The following is a 12,737-nucleotide window of genomic DNA, read 5'->3' on the forward strand; positions in this document are numbered from 1 at the left end:
TTCTTTTATATATATAGATTGTCACACCCAATTTAATGTTATGACGTAATCAATACACTATAAATAAAAACGCAAATATCACTGACAATTAGGTTTTTAAATGATTGTCACCGGTCCGTTAAATTCAATACTTTAGTTAACGTTCAAGTCGTTCATGTCATTCAGATTCCTGATTTCTGAATTAGTATTGATTGATGGGATATAAAAATTTATTACCGCAACCGCTAGACATTAATCAAGTCTACCAAGTAGGACTGGTCAACTTAACTGATTCCGTGATAAAAACTGCGTCGGCCCCTTTAATCTATTTTCATTTCTTTACTTATTCGATTAACTGTTTTAATTTTTAATGAACAAAACACAACATTTCAATTTTATTTATAAATAAAAACAAGATGGCGCCCGTAACGAATTGTCTCTTTCTTACCTTGGCTTGCTTGATCCCTAACGTAACTCAGTATAGTTATGGCCTTGTTATTAATTTATTCATTTTAATATACTTATTAGGTATTAGATAGTTATTCCCACGGTTGTATTTATGTGCACAAAAATATAAAATTGTAGTCCCAATTTACACCTCATCTTATTCGTACCACGAAGTAGTGAAAACATCGTTAAAATTGTCATTAAACTTTCTAAAACTGTAATCTTTTATTTACTTTAATTATAACATGTTGTGGTTGGTTTAGAAATTTACATTACTCAATAAGATAATAATTAATTCAATAACTATTCCCAGATAATAATACAAATGAATGAATACTTAATAAGATCCAATGAAAAATTTTATCCACAAAATGTTAATCTGTAAACCTCCCCGGGTAAGTATTCGATGAATACATTATACTCTCTCGTTTGTTTTGAATTTGTATTATGCGTGTTATTTAAATTGGTATATTTATGGGAAGAGAAAGTTCAAATGTTTTACAACATAACACAATAATAAACCTACAAATACACGTGTGATTTTAGATACTAATAGAGAGTTATTCATCAACTACAATCGAGAAGGAACTCACATAAAGTTACTATAAAAACAATAATAACGTCTAACCTCACACTGCAAAATTACACATTGGAAAGGAGTTATTTACCCACATATTATTACATAGTTACAAATTAATATTTGTTTACTTCTACTCGTGAAAAACACATTACACACTGATAAATTAATACTATTTTCTTCTACTTGTGAAAGTAATTTATTTATCCTGTAAGTCTAGTGATATAAAAGTATAACATCACAAACAACTCAGAATGAATCACTTTCTGTTCGTACTTCCAAAGATATATTATCTCGATCAGCACAAAAACAAATATCACTGCTATTTTCGACTCTCGCGAAAGTTTAAGCCACGTAATGGTTTCTTTAAGCCAAAGTCAAATGAGCCGTCATGGGAATTAGGTATTTGCTTTTCCCTTTTTATGCGAAAACTCTTCGGGAAAATTGGTTACATAAAGTTTGTATGTTATGAATAACGCGCCCACACGTAACCTACTCAAAAGAAATGAACACCAAAACTGACTTTACATTTTATATCACAGTACTAATTATAGTAGTAATTGTATTCAGGTTCAATTTTTTTTCTTTGAAAATAATTTTGCTTTTGGTATACAATAGCAGTTGCCCGCGACTTTATCGCGCGGAACTAGCAAAAATCTAGTAATAAAGATAGCCTTTGTTACCCAGAAATAGTGTAGATTCCCAACAATGACAGAACTCGGTTCTCGTTTTCGTATTTTCGGAGACTATTCAATGCATACAAACAAACAAGCAATAAGTTGTTACCTCTTTATAATATTAATATATTGTAGATAATTGACAAAAAAGGTAATTTATTTGATAACTGCTTCTAACTCTTATAAAACTAGTATAGTTCTCAATTCATTCATTCTTTCATATGTTCTTATATTCATTATAATCCATTCGATCACAAGATGTAACAAATACTGCGTAGACCATTACACAGCAAAATCTTTTATAGGATAATGGAAAGGCTAATAATAGAATCGCCAGAAATAGTCCACAAGAATACATTAGAAGCCTTAAGATATAAGTGAATTTATGAATGAACATCCTCGAGTTGCGTCAGACTTTTGGAGCTGCGCCAGAAACAATTTGCGTAGGTTGATACACTCGAGATGTCAGAGAGAGGACGAAGAAAAATATTTTTGTTAATAAAGGAAGTGATTTTCTCTAACTGCAAAAAAAGAAAACAGTCTTTATGACTATACATATTAAAGGATCTTATTACATTGTTTTAAATTTAGATTCGCTTTATGTTTTCGTTATGTACGAATGCTGAACCATCAAAGAGTGGGATCAAGCCACTTGATGGTGTCATTTCTGTTATGAATTTTAGCCTACGTGTTTGACTTCAACAAATCAAACAATTTACTTTCAGAAGGCAAATTGTTATAGACATAAAATTAAATTTCAATACTATTCCCAATAAAATTATTTATCTGTAGCATTAACCGTCTTAAGTATAAGATAATAAATAGTAGTACTTAAATAGCAGATATTATTAAATTTTGGAAGTTCCTATTGAACGTTTTACTACAGTTTAATATTATATTTACAAGGTAGCATATCGACACAATTAACAGTAACATCGAAAAGTTATTTGTAAACATAATATTTTCTCTTAAATTTTCCAGTAAATACTTTTCTAATATGACGTCACTAAGAGTGACTAAAGGTTCTACCAACTGAAGATATCCAACACGCAAATGGAAGTAAATAAATGGATATTTAGATTCTGGCAGAATTCCAAACGACGGAGGCGTGTTCACCGAACTGACTGAGCATCTTGCAAAGGTTAGAGGTGAAGAAAACAATGTAAGAAATCGCTCAGCAACGTAATTGGTATACTTGAAATAGTAAGATCTATGATTAAAGAGGGTGCTGTTTAGTAAAAAAGTAACAAAAAATATCTCCACATTAACTTGATCTAATAATTTATTTTCAGGGCAATTTTCGAAGTACAGTAGAATTATGAAAATTTAATACGATACTATAATTTATGAGACGGCAATTCATTTATGTAGATAATAACTTGCTAAACGAAGCCTCTTTTCATAAACTGCTTTCATAAAAAGAACATCTAACTGAGATGAGAGGACAAATGTCTCTGCATGGATACAACAATGAGGTGAAAATTATTTCGAATACAAGGAATCTTCAAATTCATTCAAATACAATCGCGTTTATCAAAAGCGTAGGTACAAAGATATCTGTTCAATTGTATTAAATTATTTTCCTTTCGGACATTTCATGGATGTGATAAAGTTTATCTCTAGCGGCCACAGTAACAGCAACCAACGAAAATTGTATCCAAAGATCGATAATGGTGTGTTATTGCATGCTTTATCTATCATTGTTGTGAAAAGAATGTTTATCCAAAAACATGTTGAAATATCTCCGTGCGACAGTAAAATGTTTATTGAACAATAAAATACCAATGAGATGATTTCATTAATAATGTACAAATGTATTTTACGAGCGCTCGCTTAATCAACTTAATGCGTTGTAAAACTAATACATGAGCATTATTTAGGACTGTAAACACATTCATTTTGCTAAAATAGGTTTTTACATCCACGTTTCTAGTAAAATTTAACAAACGAAAAAGAAAACAATATATACATAAAACAACAAGAAATTCAAATGACGGTACCTCACCAAATACCGTTTATTGAATTGATTAGTTAAATTAACTTATATGTTATACCTAGATTCTTGTAGTGTTTTTCCTTATTTCTTTACATTAACGCTTAATTCACTAGATGGCAAAATTAAACAGGCAGTCGGACATTAGCAGTCAAACTGTGAGTACTGTGGACCTAGCACGAATATTTGAGACAATCGCCATCGTATCGTCATCGACAAAATTTGTATTAAAATTTGTGCAGCGCCTCTATCGGGTGTAAAGTACACCAAAAATCTCATACAAATATGACATAATTGACGATGAAGATACGAAGGCTATTGTCACAAATTTTCATGCTAGGTCCACTGTTCCATCTCAGCGGCCGGAGGAGGCGGCGGCGACGCGGCGCGTGCTTTCGAACAATAATCTATTCTGCCTCACTGTGAAACTAGCATAACTCTTGGACAACGGGTGTACAGGACAGTCATAAGTCTAGCACAAGGTAGTACTTCAGCTGGCGTCGCCTCGACTATCGGCGACACACTTTCCATTGAATGCAATATATTGTGCGCTGAAAACGTGCAAATAACACACGCGAAATCATAAATAAACTTTATACGTTTTACGGTGACAACTCTTCAGCGTATTTTGTAAAGTCGCGCGTTTTAAAGACAGCGTGTATCCCTAATGACCTAGTTTTATTCGTGTAGCTCCGATTTAAGTGCGATTGGATGCAATAGTCGTTTGGAAAGATTTATCTTCGTTGTATAAAAATGTACGTATAGCCGTCAGTTTCCACTCGCTAAAAAACTTGTAAAAACATAATGTTATCCCTCGCGTTCTCTTTGGGATTTGTTATTTCCGAAACGGCTCTTCGGATCTTGATGAGTTTTGGCACAGATGTAGTACATAGTCTGAAAGAACACAGGCTACTTATGAAGTTTGTGTTTTTGATTCCGCGCGAAGAGAGTCGCGGGCGACGGCTAATATCTTATAAAGTTCAATCTAAATGCGATGGACCTCAAACGCTTTGTGAAGACGCTTGCCCCATTTGGCCTATTTGGTACACTGCAAACATTTTTTTTACTTCACGATAACAAAATAAAATAACTTTTTTCTACTACTACGTGAGATATTAATTAATTTGTATATTATATGACGACGATTAAATTAAACCATGGACACGTGTTCATCGACAGGCCCCTCACTAAAGAAAGAAGCACCGTTTTAACCGTCCAGATGGCACAAATTGTGGGACCCTTTTAATATACTGACACAATTACAAAATAAGGCCACACAACCGCATGGTGTACGTAAAACGACGCCTCAATAGGATTTTCACACATCACCCTTTAAAGTCCTTTGTTATCATCGGCAAGGATTATGAATGACGTCAGAAGTGACCCTCCAAAGCGCAAATAATCGAAGTGAATGAATACAGCCGGATGAGAAAAAACTGCTGCATTATCAAAGGATTTCGGTAAGCGCATTATAGCACACAGGGTGGTCAGTATAATGCAGGTATATTTGCTGCTAATTGACTCAATAAACATACAGCGTAACCGCAAATTACATTTAAATACAAAAAAATTGCAAATTTATATAACTTATTGTGTATGCAGTATGGATACTAAATAGTCGCCGGTTCATCTGAACATCTACAAATTGATAAGAAGTATCTACCTCTTATCAATTTGTAGATTGAAGCAATAGTTGACCACTTTTTCATTAACAGGTTCACTAATACCATAGCCTTACTTTATAGATTTATTTTAATACGAAAAACAGCACTTACAAAAATATTCATTTGTGTTCTTTTCATAAGAAATTAATTAAAAAATTTAATAAAAAATTCCAAAAAACAAATAAACGTGTACCTATTCGTAGTTACAAGAGCGCTATATAAAGCCGCTCAGTGTCTCAGCAGAACAAACTACTGTCTTGTTTGAGTTTAAAATTTCACGTTCTGGGAAGATATTGCGGCTGTGCAGGTAGATTTGTTTTTTGTACCTCGCCGAGCACTTAGTGCGAGCCTTGTTGAACTGAGAAATGTTAAAAACACACCATTGTTACAGACTTGCTTTCATCTTAGCCACGATTGATAGCGCTTTTTGTCTTATAATATTGTGTCTATTCACCTTAAAAAGTAAAGAAATCACCAACCAACTGCAAAAGTAACCGTGTGCTTGTGTTTTTATGGCTACTTATAAAAATGTGACAAAATTTTGAAAGGAGTCATAAAATATAACAATAAAACAAGATTCTGATCACACCTACGAATGCAAAAAAGTCGCGATTTATTTTTCTCACTAACCAATTATATCGATTCAAGATTTTACATACTTGATAATTAATTTATTGATTATGTGCCATAATTTATTTCATAAATATTATTAGTATTACATAAGTATTTTTAATGAATAAGCAAGTCACGAAGTTAAATGTTGTAAAATACACCGCCTACATTATTGTGTATTAGACAAGTTTTACGACCATAGAAGATAAGGTATTACTAATTTAGTATAAAAAAACAATTGAAGTAACAAAATAATGTCAGATCCTCGGAACAGAAATAAGAGTGAACTTTGTAAATTATTGCTCATTCGTATTTAAACTTTAATATTAACATATATAGAACATATATACTAACAATTACGTATCAATCAGACAAAGAATTTACCGCGAATATGGTTTGCAAAGCAACAACCAAGATTACTTTAGCTCCAACAATGAAAGCGCTTCGCAGTCGACCTGCCAGCAACGCCGCCGCTCGTTTTATTGCCAAGAAAATGCCTTTAAATATAGAAAACAATGTGACCTCACATTCCCGGAGTCGTGTAACTTTAACATGTTGCTAATCGTGTATGTTATGCACCATCACGGAGTTAAAACCCAGGCCGCTAAAATGACGCTATTGAAAAAAGCTTTACTGCAAAGATTATGAATGACAGTTAATCCTATTAAAACAATTCGTAATTAAGAGCCAAAGTAATACACATTAAACTGAAATAAACAAAAATTAATCATACAGTGAAAAATTTAAAGTATTCCATCACTTAAAAGAATCGGAGTCTGTCACCATCTCAGTGTTCAAGGTATGTACATTAAAAAGTATAGCTTAGGTAATATCATGAAGGTGCATTTATAAAACGTATAATAAAACAAATTCATAAAATTAATATCAAAATCTTGTGATCACCTTCTAAAGTGAATTCAAACTGAGTACAATCTTATACACCTCTCTGTTTTGTAGCCATTCCCGGAGAGGGCAAGGCAAGATGAATCTGTGAAGAATCGCTCCCCGTATCATTTGCATACATTCGATATTATTACACGGCCGTAAATAATCATTGCAACATTTGTTAGTTAAAACGACCTCCCCGTAACTAGCGAAGTACTACTAAAGAGCAGGATTTCAGATGTTAAAAAGAAACATGTCCACTTTTCTGAAAAAGCAAAATAATGAATAGAATTTAAAATAAACAATAGTTAATTTATACAAAATAAACTATAAATGGTTAAGCGACTCTCCGTGGTACATGTCAAAAGAACACTCATCACTTATCATCATCATCAGCACATTATACGTCCCTACCGAGGGGCTCGGAGCCTACCCCAAGTTAGGGGTGACTAGGCCATAGTCAACCACGCTAGCTCAGTGCGGGTTGGTTGACTTCACATATATCATTGAATTTCTTCTCAGATATGTGCAGGTTGCATCACGATGTTTTCCTTCACCGTAAGAACGTCGGACAAAAGTACATATGTAAATCGAAAATTGAAAAACAAATTGTTACATGGCGGGATTCGAACCCAGGACCTGCAGATTGCAAGTCAAGTGCTTAACCCCCGAGCCACCGACGCTCTACTAGGTAACATCACTTATACTATTTATATACTACTACTACTACTACTACTATACTATTATATCTTACTAATATCTTACTAGAATTATATACGCGAAAGTTTAGACGGATGGATGGATGTTTGTTTGAATGTACCTTCATCTCTGGAACGGCTAAACAGATCTTGATGAAAATTGGCACAAATGTAGAACATAGTCTGGTAGAACACATAGGTTACTTATTAAACTGTAGTCAAAAGAAGCCGCAATACGTCTGGAAATTAATACACCGACAAATAACACCATAATACAGTAAGGGAGGCATAACCAAAGTTGATATGGGCAATAAACTTCGTAGAAGGGAACGACGACAGCCATTACATGGAAAATGCACATCACTATCAAAATGTCGTAGATTATTAATAAACCGGTCGTAAAACAAAATGCCTAACTACTAAGTAAATTGCTCACTTTCTTCTATTCCAATCATTGCAATAGTTCATAACGTTATTTCCTAATTCTTCATTAAAATATAATAAAAAAATCATTGCACAATTACTACTAAATTTTATTAAAAATCTATAAATCGAACATATCAAAATAGAATAGTAGTTGTGTTCGTGCGCGACGATAATCAATGCATACTTTAGAAGATACTCATTATTTTTTACTAATTTCGTAAAAGCTAAGTACTCTGCCAGACAATTTCCAGTTTGTCATATTCCGCACAGCAACTGCAACAGAAACATTCCGCGTAGTTCACGAAATGCATGTGAAATATGAGTATTGTGCAGATTTCAGTGAGCAATATAGCTTCCGTCGGCAGCAGACTGTATTCGAATGTTCAGTTCGAACGTTTGCCAAAACCGCCGCCGCCGCGCCACAAGCTGCTGACAAAATTACACTTCATTTAACTTCGAATAATGCAATAATAAAATGTCAATAAATCTTGTGATGTGTTTTTTAAAAAGATATAAAAAAATTGTCGCGCCGCACCATTCTGTTCACATTCTTCTGCTTAGAACAGGAAGAAAAATATCCTCTTAATTATCTTTTCCTAACTAGTATGTAGTAAATATACGAGGGGAGGTCCAAAAGTTCGCGGAATGGAGGGGATGGAGTGGGGATAGGGTAGCTCGCTTAGTGTCATACTAATTGGGCACTCATAATTAGTATATATATAACATTTCAACCCTATAGTGCCATTCGTTTACGAGTACTCGCCTGCTGAACAAGTCAATCCGGAAGCAAACTGCAACTATGGAGAAAATTGAACATCGCGCTGTGATAAAATTCCTTACCAAGCAAGGAAAAAACGTTCAAACCATTTTAAATGAAATGGAAGCCGTTTATGGAGATCAGTGCCCTGGTAAAACAATGGTTTATAAGTGGCATGGTCTTTTTAAACATGGTCGAGATTCAATTGAAGACGACTCTCGCTCTGGGCGGCCAGCTGACGCCACCACATCAGACATCGTCGAAAAAGTCGAAAAACTTGTACTCGAAGACACACGTTTGAAGAAGAAACAATTATCTGCATTTGTTGGAGTATCAGATACAACTATTTTGCGTATCCTGCACGACCACCTGGGCATGACAAAAGTCAGTGCAAGATGGGTGCCGAGAATGCTCACGCCGCTTCAAAAACAGCAGCGCGTCGACGCGTCTAAGCACTTTTTGGAGTTGTGTGGAGACGAGCCCGTGCAGATTTTGGAGCGGATTGTTACTGGAGATGAAACATGGGTTCATCACTTTGAACCTGAGTCCAAACAGGAGTCCATGCAATGGCACAAAAAGGGTACACCACCTCCCAAAAAATTCAAGGTGTCAGAATCGGCGGGAAAGTTGATAGCCACTGTTTTTTGGGATTGTAAGGGAATATTACTCATTGATTATAAAGAAAAAGGTACCACTATAACCGGAGAATACTACGCACTCATATTAGAAAAGTTAAAGGAGTCAATTAAAGAAAAACGTCGAGGAAAATTGGCCAAGGGTGTGTTGCTTTTGCAAGACAACGCGCCGGTTCACAAGAGCCGAGTTGCCATGGCTGCTCTGCACACACATGGGTTCGAACCACTTGTTCACCCACCCTACAGTCCAGACCTGGCTCCTAGCGATTTTTATTTATTTCCAAATTTAAAAAAAGAGCTAAGGGGAAGGAAATTTTCCGACGATAATGAAGTGAAGGAGGCAATTTCGGCCCATTTTGAGGCCAAAGACAAAAAATATTTTTTCGATGGTTTAGAAAAATTAATTCATAGATCGAATAAATGTATTAGACTTAAGGGTGATTATATTGAAAAGGAAAAATAAATTTATTGTTATATTTCATTGACAACCCTTTCATTCCGCGAACTTTTGGACCTCCCCTCGTATTTTAGAAGGTTTAATCGAGGAAGGAAAATATTATCTGCCGGAATTTCTTTACATGCAAGATGTGGCAACGATAAAACACAAGTCTTCTATAAAACTCAAGAATACCATATTTTATTTATGAAATCTTATTTAAATCATGATTCAATCTTGCTAATTATATAGCTAATATCTGCCAACAATTTCTATTGATAACAATAGTTGCTAATCAAATTAAAGATAAGAACACGAATGATCTTATAAATTTTAAAATAAACACAATCTAGAGTTTAGACAATAATTGAACAATTTTAAAATTTATTTTCTAATAATCATTTAAGCGATAAGGCACGCAGCGTTATAAAATAAAAAGTGCATTGCACCTATACGTTAATTTAATTATTGAATCTATAGAATTTTAAACACTCGTATAAAGCATCGAATAATTTGTGACGTGTGAAAAATCTTGACATACGTTATTGTACGAAAATTTACACTTTTTAGAAAGAAAAAGAGAATGGCTATTTATATAACTCTTTAAAGCTAACTTATTAAAATTTCTATCGTAACCCGTATTCGCAACATTTTAAATAAGGCGAGAGAAGTGAGGTGAGGCGGGTAACGCCCGCAGCTATTGACTTCTCTGAATACAGGTCACACGTCTCTCTGAACTACGTGACCTTTATCGAACTGTTAGCTTCATTTGCTTATGCAGCAAAAAAACTAATCGCACTATAAAACCACGTAACTTCATTAATGTTCAGTGCTAAAGATTTTCCATTTGTCTCATTTACTTTTTTACCTTTTTTGTGCTATAAAATAACGTTTGAGCTTATCACTTTAGCAAAAATGGATCAATCTAGCCAAGGCCCAGAGGTAAAACTCAACGAAGACTGTCTGTTTAGTTAATAGTTATTGCAACGTCTAGGCCTATTTTTATATGAACAAACCTACTTGATCTAATTTTGTTAATAAGTTTATCTTTAAATTTAATACTTGATTTACAAACTAGATTTGTAGCACTAAATCTCAACGTAATTTAATTAAACGCCTCAACAACCAGTTAACTAATAATAACGATTAACTATCGATATCAGAAGCAGTTTATGTGACGTTTAGAGCCAATTCCGAACCACACTGCTATATGTCCATTTGGCACACTTCAGCAGTAACTTTAACATTGCAGCATTGTTAACTTAATAGCTAGTTCAAGTGGCAGTTGAACAGTTTATAGAGATACATGAAATAGTGTAGATACTAAGCTTCAAGAATTGGCTAAGTATTTGATCGTCACCAAAACAATACTGAGAGACAGTGCGATAATTTCACAAAAATCAGTAACTTGTAAGTCATCCGGCAGTTGTCGTGAAAGCCACCGCGTCGTCAATCAAAGGCAACCATCAGGCGGGTATAGAATTAACGCGAGTCTTGTGAAGTCCCGCCATTCAATCCCGACCGCTCGTAAAGCTGCGGTCGTGTAAGCCTGCGTTACCGATCCAGCGCTGATTTGAAAACACCGCAAGTTCTTTATAGCGCACACCTACAGCAGATAGCATATAGCCTGGGAAAACTCGTAGCTTTGCTGCACTTACGACAGATAGATTGAACTCTTTGATGTAGTATACTTATTTTGGCGGGAATTACAATTTAATAGGATGTTTTGAGAGCCAATAAAAAGAAGGCCTAATTCACCTTTAACTCACCTTATTCATAAAAAAATCGCACCCAATTCTTAATAGTACAATAGAATTGATGACATGTTTTTTTTTTGTATTTACCAAGAATTGTACTCGTTATGTTAACATAGTATATCAATATCATTTTGTATTTACAATTTTTCCCAAGCTCCTAGTATTTGGTCGTGGTAACATGTGGTATTTCAAAATAAGTAATTGTACTTTAAAAATTCCAAAATAATAAACAGTTGTTAAAGTAAATTGCTGTTACTTCTTGGGCCATTGTCGTACGGCGTAACAACGCTTCGGCAAACACCAACACAACTGTTTTATTTCTTTATAACTGACGATTTTACGTTAACATTTTTACGAACCTTTAATATCCCTCAAGAATTTAAATTTTGTTTCTCTAAAAAATTACATCAACGTTAAATGGCTACGTATACGTACGCACCAACACTTGCTAGTTATCGACGAAGTACAATAAAATTTATTTTTCCCCAGTGTCTTTCCCAATTAAATGCATCAAAGATAGTTTTACAATAAACACAACAATTGATGCTTATTTACCCAAAAGATTGTAACCACTAAATGTTTGAATATTTTATACGTTTTTTTTTTTCACTTAAGTTTTCATCTATTAACAACTAGCACATTAAATCGGCATAAAACGTAGTTGTCTTTTGTGAAAACAGTCCGATTTGTAAAAGTACCATGTACTCTCACTGGGGTCTGAAAAATTTGTACACTGTCTACTAGTATTTATATTATTTTATCAACAATATCATGTTTCGATATTTTGTAATCGATTACCACGCAAAATGCAATTCTCAAGCACTCGCACATCGAAAGGCTTCACAAAAGTAACACTTTATAACGGTGCGCCTGACGTTTCTTATCCCACTATTATTAGTACGCTAATAAAAAGCACACAAACTTACCGCACAGGTGGTTATCATGAGACTCGTTATTCTTTCACAATATCTCTTCATCTCACAGACTTTATTCATTCGGGTAGAGATAATGAATTTAGCAGTACATACATACATATGAATATTTTATATGAATATGCGATACAACAAAAGAAATGTCAAAAAAGCTAGGGTAAACATGTAGCCTATGTATGTAAGGTGAAAACCGAAATATGTTAGGTCTAGACAAAAATTACATTTTATTTATACATTTTTTTTATCTTCAATATACAATGTT

Source organism: Papilio machaon, chromosome 11 (genome assembly GCF_912999745.1).
Source record: "Papilio machaon chromosome 11, ilPapMach1.1, whole genome shotgun sequence".
Taxonomy (NCBI): Eukaryota; Metazoa; Arthropoda; class Insecta; order Lepidoptera; family Papilionidae; genus Papilio; species Papilio machaon.